Raw genomic sequence first — 7,314 nt, forward strand, 5'->3', positions numbered from 1 at the left:
TGACTTCTTAGTCTTAAATCCTGTTAAGTTTGGGTCTGTCTGATGCACAGGTCTGCACTCCTAGCCCACCTATTCAGATTTTGGCCCAAGGGTTTATTTCTGTTTGTGCTGCAGTCTCTTCATACACTACTACTTAGAATGAACCATAGTTTGTGCTAACCATAGGTAAGAACCCACAGCATGGTTTGAGCTTCTAGACATACAACGGGCAAACCATGATTTAGAGCTGCTCGGCTGCTTTTGTTTCCCATCTGCTCAGGACTAGGTTTCATAAGTTCATTTCTGTCTCCGTGGTGCAGCAGCCTCTTGAGGCAGAACAATGGTTTTCACTGGTTTATGGTCTGTGCAGACAAACAGGAAACCTTGGCATCTAACAAGTTTCACCCCTGGAGAGAGAAGGCATATATCATCCAAAGTTTAACTACTGGAAAAACAAAACTTAAAGCTATTCAAACTCTTACTTCGGAATGGTCCAAGGAACCTTCATGGTTTCAGTACTTACAAATTAGTTCTATAGTTCAGAAAGAAATACAAAGAAGGCGGTAAACTTAGAGATTTGATGGAATTTGAAGTACTAATAACTAAAAATGCTGATCATTTATTGGGACTGATATACAAGTTGCTATTGAAATATGACTCAGAAACAACAGATTTTTAAAAACTGCATGATTAAGTGGATGCAAAACTTAAAACAGGACAATTGATATCCAACAATGGGAACATCAATGGAAAGGGAATATTAAATTTACAGCAAATAGTACCTTAAGAAAAAATTGGTACAAAACGTACTTTTGTTGGTATATTACTTCCATGATGATTACAAAGATGGACAGTTAACTGTTCTGGAGACTTGGAAATGTAAGAATCATGCGGAGATATTCTATCATGTGGTGGACTTATGGCAAAGCACAACAATTGTGGAAGAAAATTCACTCTTAAGATGCAACAAATATTAAATATAAATTTTACCTACTCACCTGAGCTTTTTTGTTAAATATGACTAAAGCTTATATACTTATTAAATACACAGAGTTGTCTTTATAAATGATTACCGCTGCCAGGATTCTCTATGCTGCCAATTGGAGATCACAAGTAATCCTGACCCTGGATAAATGGCTATTAAAGCTATGAGAATATGCCTCAGTGGCTAAGATTACTGCTTATTTATGGAATACTTTAGATGAAAGTCCCATTTCAGATAGCTGAAGCCTTATTGACCCCCGACCCCAACACACACAATTGCACCCTGCTGTAAGGGTAAACAATTCCCACTTCCCCTGAATCGTGCGGTTCATCCTAACAAGGCAGAGGGGTACCTAACAAGGCACAGCTGCCTCTGGTTCCCAGTGGCTCTGGTTGCTGCGCATGCTCTCGCTCTCTCTTCCATCTCACCCTGGCCATACATCTGCCACAAAATGTGACAGCCAACAACCTGGATGGCTTTAAGAGGGGTTTGGATAACTTCATGGAAGAGGGATCTATCAACAGCTACTAGTCGGAGGGCTATAGGCCACCTTCAGCCTCAAAGGCAGGATGCCTTGGAGTACCAGTTGCAGGGGAGTAACAGCAGGAGAGATGGCATGCTCTCAATTCCTGCCTGTAGGCTCCCAGCAGCATCTGACTGATTTCTATACTGCCCTTCCAAAAATGGCTCAGGGCAGTTTACACAGAGGAATAATAAATAAGATGGATCCCTGTCCCCAAAGGGCTCACAATCTAAAAAGAAATATAAAATAGACACCAGCAACAGTCACTGGAGGTACTGTGCTGGGGGTGGATAGGGCCAGTTACTCTCCCCCTGCTAAATAAAGAGAATCGCCACATTAAAAGGTGCCTCTTTGCCAAGTTAGCAGGGGTTATCTGGTGGGCCACTGTGAGAAACAGGATGCTGGACTAGACGGGCCTTGGGTCTGATCTTATGTTCTTAATAGTAATCATTGTATTGAGTCTATCCACTTGGATTTTGATTGTGGCACTTCATGCTTGTTCCCTGTAACTTGTTTTGAACACCAGGGTGTCTGTGTAGCATTAAATGAAAATGCCTTATCACCCTTTCAGTAATAACTAGTCCTTATAAAACTGTGAGGTGGATAACTTCCAGTCCCAGCATCTCTCATTAGAAGTACTGCTGGGGATGAGCATGGAACAAGCCAGGCCGGTCCAGTTTGAATCCAAACTGGATTTGAACCAGCCTGGCCCGGCCTGGTTCCGGCTCCCTTTGGGGGGGGAGGGGCGGTTCGGTTTGAACCTCAATCACTCGAACTGCCCCAGTTTGAGTTGAACTGGGCTTCGAACCAAACTGGTTCACACGCTCCTAAGTACTGCCTTTCTGCATTTGTATGCTGCAGGGGGTGGGATGCACATCCAATCATTTTTGAAACCTGAACCCATCTTAAGTAAGGCAAATAGGTTTGTTCTCACAACTGACACCTGGGTAAAAGGAACATCCAGCAAGGCTCGAAGTTCCATGGGTGCTCCGGTCATGTGTCAGCAACAAACAAGAACAGGGAGGTGATCGTGTGCTAGCCGCAATGTGGGTAGGACATGGTATGCTTTCCTGAACTTTTGATTCACTGCTGGGTACACGATGTGGGTTGGCCACCTCTGGGCTACCTTGCCCCAGTTCAGACACTATGCACTCCTACATATGTTTGTGTGAATGATTGCACCTGTGTCCATTTCAAAAGTGAACCTGGATGCAGGCCTTTTAAATGCAAGGTACAAATAGGAAGGGTACTTCTGCACCTGCATTCAACATCACATGTGAATGATTGTACCTGTGTACACTGTAAACTCATATGAGTGTTGACCATAATGTGTGAATGGTCCTTTAGTTTGTAGCTTGCACACAATCACTTCTCCCTCTTCCTACCTCAAATTTTGTCAACACATGACTGTTTTTTCTGAGTGTGCACAGGATTTGGAGCCTAGCTGAATGCTCCTTCTTGCAGCTGTCCATCGTGAGAACCAGCCCAGAACAAAAAGAGGGAGAAGAACCAGAGAAAAATAACAAGAATGAGGCACTATTGGAGGTGGGGGTTAAGCAATAGCTGAACGGGTAAGTGCAATGGCAGGAGAGGGCTACAGGTTTGCTGTCTGAGCTTTTGTAATCCCTGGTACTTTACAATACATGCAGAGAAAAGGCTGGAAACTGCAACAGGAGTTGTAATGAGGGATTTGAAGGATGGGCGATGTGCCTTAATAAAGAGAAGTGGGGTCTAGGGTAAGAGATCCAGACCTTCAAATAGCTTATAGAACTGTGTTCACAAACACATTTTGAGGCACATTTCTCAGGCCTGTCTATGGCTGTTCACTCTACCTCTGTTCTATTTATTACTCAACTGGCTTTTTATCTGGAATACTTTGCCCTTTATTCTGCAGTTGTTTGTTTTACAGTCAAGAAACATTATATATTAAAAAAAACTTTGTTACAGAGCCTTATATAACTTTTAAGTAATAAAGGGAAACATTTTCAGATCAACCAACCAGATTAGACTGGGACATCTGTTCCCTTGGGCAATGCCTCATTGCATCAGCTTTATAGTAGCAGTGGCTAAAAGAAGGGTTCCACAATTTAGGCTTAGAGACGAGCACCTGCTAAAAGTGCACAGGGAATGCTGCATTTCAAGTAAAAGGAGCTTTTTTGAGGGGCCAGTGAATCAGACCCATCAGTTTCTAGAGGGGGTCACACTGAGAACATAAGAACAGCCCTGCTGGATCAGGCCCAAGGCCTATCTAGACCAGCATCTTGTTGCATACACTGGCCCACCAGATGCCTCTGGGAAGCCCACAGGCAAGAGGTATGTGCATGCCCTCTCTCCTGCTGTTGCTCCCCTACAACTGGTATTGAGAGGCATCTTGCCTATTAGGCTGGAGATGGCCTATAGCCCTCAGATTAGTAGCCACTGATAGACCTGTCTTCCATGAATTTATCTAAACCCTTCTTAAAGCCATCCAAGCTGGTGGCTGTCACCACATGTTGCTGCAGAGAATGCCATAGGTTAATTATACGTTGTGTGAAAAAGTACTTCCTTTTGTCCGTCCTAAATTTCTTAGCAATTCATTTCATAAGATGACCCCTGGTTCTAGTGTTATATGAGAGGGAGAAAAATTTCTCTCTATCCACTCTTTCCACACCATGCATGGTTTTATAGACCTCTATCATGTCTCCCCTCAGTTGTCTTTTTTCTAAACTAAACAGCCCCAGGTGTTGTATCCTTGCCTTGCAAAGAAGGTGTTCTAGGTCCCAGACTAAAGCTTATGTTTTCAAGGCTGATCCAAAATTCCTCCCCTGGATTCTCCCTCATTTTGGCAATTTTTCATCAGTGACCAAGGCATTTCTGAGCCTATTAGTGACCATCGTTCTCTACCTCCACACCTCTGAATCTTCTCTAGGAATGATATTATGGCATAATATAATTTTCTGGGGAGGAATTTATGGCAGCCACCCTGTAAGAAGAGCTCCACACCTCCACTGCTGCCGCCATCCCTGGGAAAGAGAAAATGTGTGTGTGGTGGGGAGGGGCTGTCAGGAAATGAGGACTGCTGCTTGCCAGCTACCAGCAGTAAGCTGCACCCTCAGCCTTTTCAGAATTTCTCTAGATCACCTTTGAATTTGTCTCTGGTATTTGTTCCCCCAGAGTGTGGCTGCCATGCCAAATTCATTGAATGAGAATTTTCAGCTCAGGATTTCACATCTAACAATCTAAAACAAAAGCTTGCCGCTTTCTCACAAGATACAAGCATTTCTAGTCATCACTTTTACATATCCAGACATGAGTCCTTTCCCCACATGAAGGTTCTTCTCATGACCAGAGCTTCCTGGGTTAACCTTATTCTACCCAGGTAGCTCCCGTTGCCTGCAGTGCAGGAGCCCTCCCAACCCAGATGCTCCATCCCTGGGTAGCCCCAGATTGGCTGTCCAGGTTAAAAATTAGGTTGGAGGAAAACAAACCCCTTCCAGCCTCACTTACTGGTGGCCTGTGCTGCCGCTACTTCCAGCATTGCTTCCGGGTGGGCAGCAGCCATGCTTTTCAGAGAGCTCAGGGGAAAGAGAGGCCAGGAAGAGTAGAGCTGCAGCAATGTTGAGGTCAGCTACTCTGCTGATTGTGCATTGTGGAATCCTGGAGGACCCAGCACAAGTTTTGCTCCATATACTGACATCTACATGTTAATTGGGCCCATGGCCCAGTTACTCTCATTTCTTCCAACTTTTCCCTTGCCTCCACTTTCTGTCTACTAATTATTCTTCCTCATTTTGTTCCTATTTAAATGCAAACTTCTTTGTGCATCTAATGACCTCCTCCCCACCCCCAAGAAGTGGGGTTCTAGTTCACAAAAGTTTGTGCTGCAATACATCTGTCAGTATGTAAATGTGTCACAAGACTCCTTGCTGACATGAATAGGACATGTCAGAAAATTTTAACAGAAGCACTTTAGTCCTGCAAGCCACCTAATGGTGCAGCAGGGAAGTAACTTGCCTAGCGAGCAAGAGGCTGCCTGTTCAAATCCCCACTGGTGTGTTTCCCAGAATATGGGAAACTCCTATATTGGGGAGCAGCGATATAGGAAGATGCTGGAAAGCATCATCTCATACTGTGAGAGAGGAGGCAATGGTAAACCCCTCCTGTATTTTTCCAGACAACCACAGGGCTCTGTAGTTGCAAGGAGTCAACACTGACCTGATGGCACAACTTTACTTTTACTTTAGATCCCATCTGGACATTAAATGTATAGAGACATTTACACATGTACATGTCTCTACATATGTACATGTGTATGTGCAAATGACTGTATAGGCATTCATTCTAAAAATGAATCTGGTACCTGCCCCCTCCAATGCAAGGGATAGATCGGAAGTGCACTATTGTATGTATGTTAAATGTGGCAGATCACATTCTGTGCCAAGTTCTGTGCACGTTTGGATGGAACCTGTGCGCAGTTGGGCAAGCGTGCTCTGCACAATTGCAATCATTCTGCAAAGCGAGTTGAAAAATAGAAAACCATTATTTCCATTGACTGCCCTCGCATGAATCCATTTGCACAATTTTATGTTTGTGCAAAAAGCGCTTTTGTACAACTGCATGCATTTTCCATTAAAATGCTTTGCGCAGTGTGTGAGCTACTGTGTGAATAATTTATGTACACATAAATATGCATACATACACTGCACACAGATTATATAGTCATTGAATATAATATGTGAATAGGGATTTAATTAAATGGGGGAAAGGAAGGTAATAAAATTAAAATTCGTCACCGGGGGGGGGGGGCGGGGAAAATACCAGTGCCTTGAAAAATCTTCCTGCAGGGAATTACCAGAATTGTCATCTATTCCTGCTACTCATTGTATTGACCCGGAAGCATGACCCTTTCAACCTACAAGAGAGGCATCCGATGCAACTGAAATCTAAGATAGCTTTTAGGGCCAACTCATTACATTATTTGCCACTTTAAAGTATCCAAGGTCATATTTGCACACTGTCAGACTTCTCTACTTTTTGCTAATTCAGACTGGTATAGAACCATCTATTTTTAGACAAGGATGCTTTGTGGATATATCTTTCTGATTTTATCTGGGGAGCTGTCCTTGCTTCATGCTTAGCTTTACAACGTATATCCATCTTCCACCCCTGAGGACCAGCATGTAGGAATGAAAAACAAGTCTTGTCTTTTAATCACTATCTACACAGATTGCTGGCAGTAAACCAGCATGGAATTGTAGGTCCTTCTATTTCTTCACAAAAAGGCAGGAATCTATTCTTGAAGGAATTGATAGATTTTCCTAGGAGTGCCTTCCTCATCTGATTTCTTCAGAAGGAAGCCATGCTCTTTCTGTATATTTAGAGAATATATTGATATTCCTGGCAGCGTCAGGCTAAAATAAATACTTATGTTGTATTGTTATCATTTTTGTTTATACCAGGGCCAACTGAGTGGTAACAGTTAAGATAATCTCAAACGGTGTCACAGTGAAACTCCCAAGGTCAAGATAACTTTTTTAAAAAGCGTCTATAAGAGTAGCTAGGACAAAGCACTGATTTTCACATCAAATTCTGCAAGCAGCATAAATTATGCAAAATACATAATTTTGTTTCAAATTGTTCCAGTCTGTTCTGTTTGGAAAATCTTTTTCTTTTGAGGAATTGGGGTAGAGTTGAAGGTAATGGGAGTGATGGTGATGATGATAATGAAAATGATGGTGATAATGAAAATGATGGTGATAACACCGTAATTTATAAAAGCTCTATTTTCCTCTCTAGGCCCCCTGTCCAGTTCAGAGTATTTGGACCTGGTGTTGGGCTCTCAAGACAA

Source organism: Hemicordylus capensis, chromosome 6 (assembly GCF_027244095.1).
Source record: "Hemicordylus capensis ecotype Gifberg chromosome 6, rHemCap1.1.pri, whole genome shotgun sequence".
NCBI classification, from domain to species: domain Eukaryota; kingdom Metazoa; phylum Chordata; class Lepidosauria; order Squamata; family Cordylidae; genus Hemicordylus; species Hemicordylus capensis.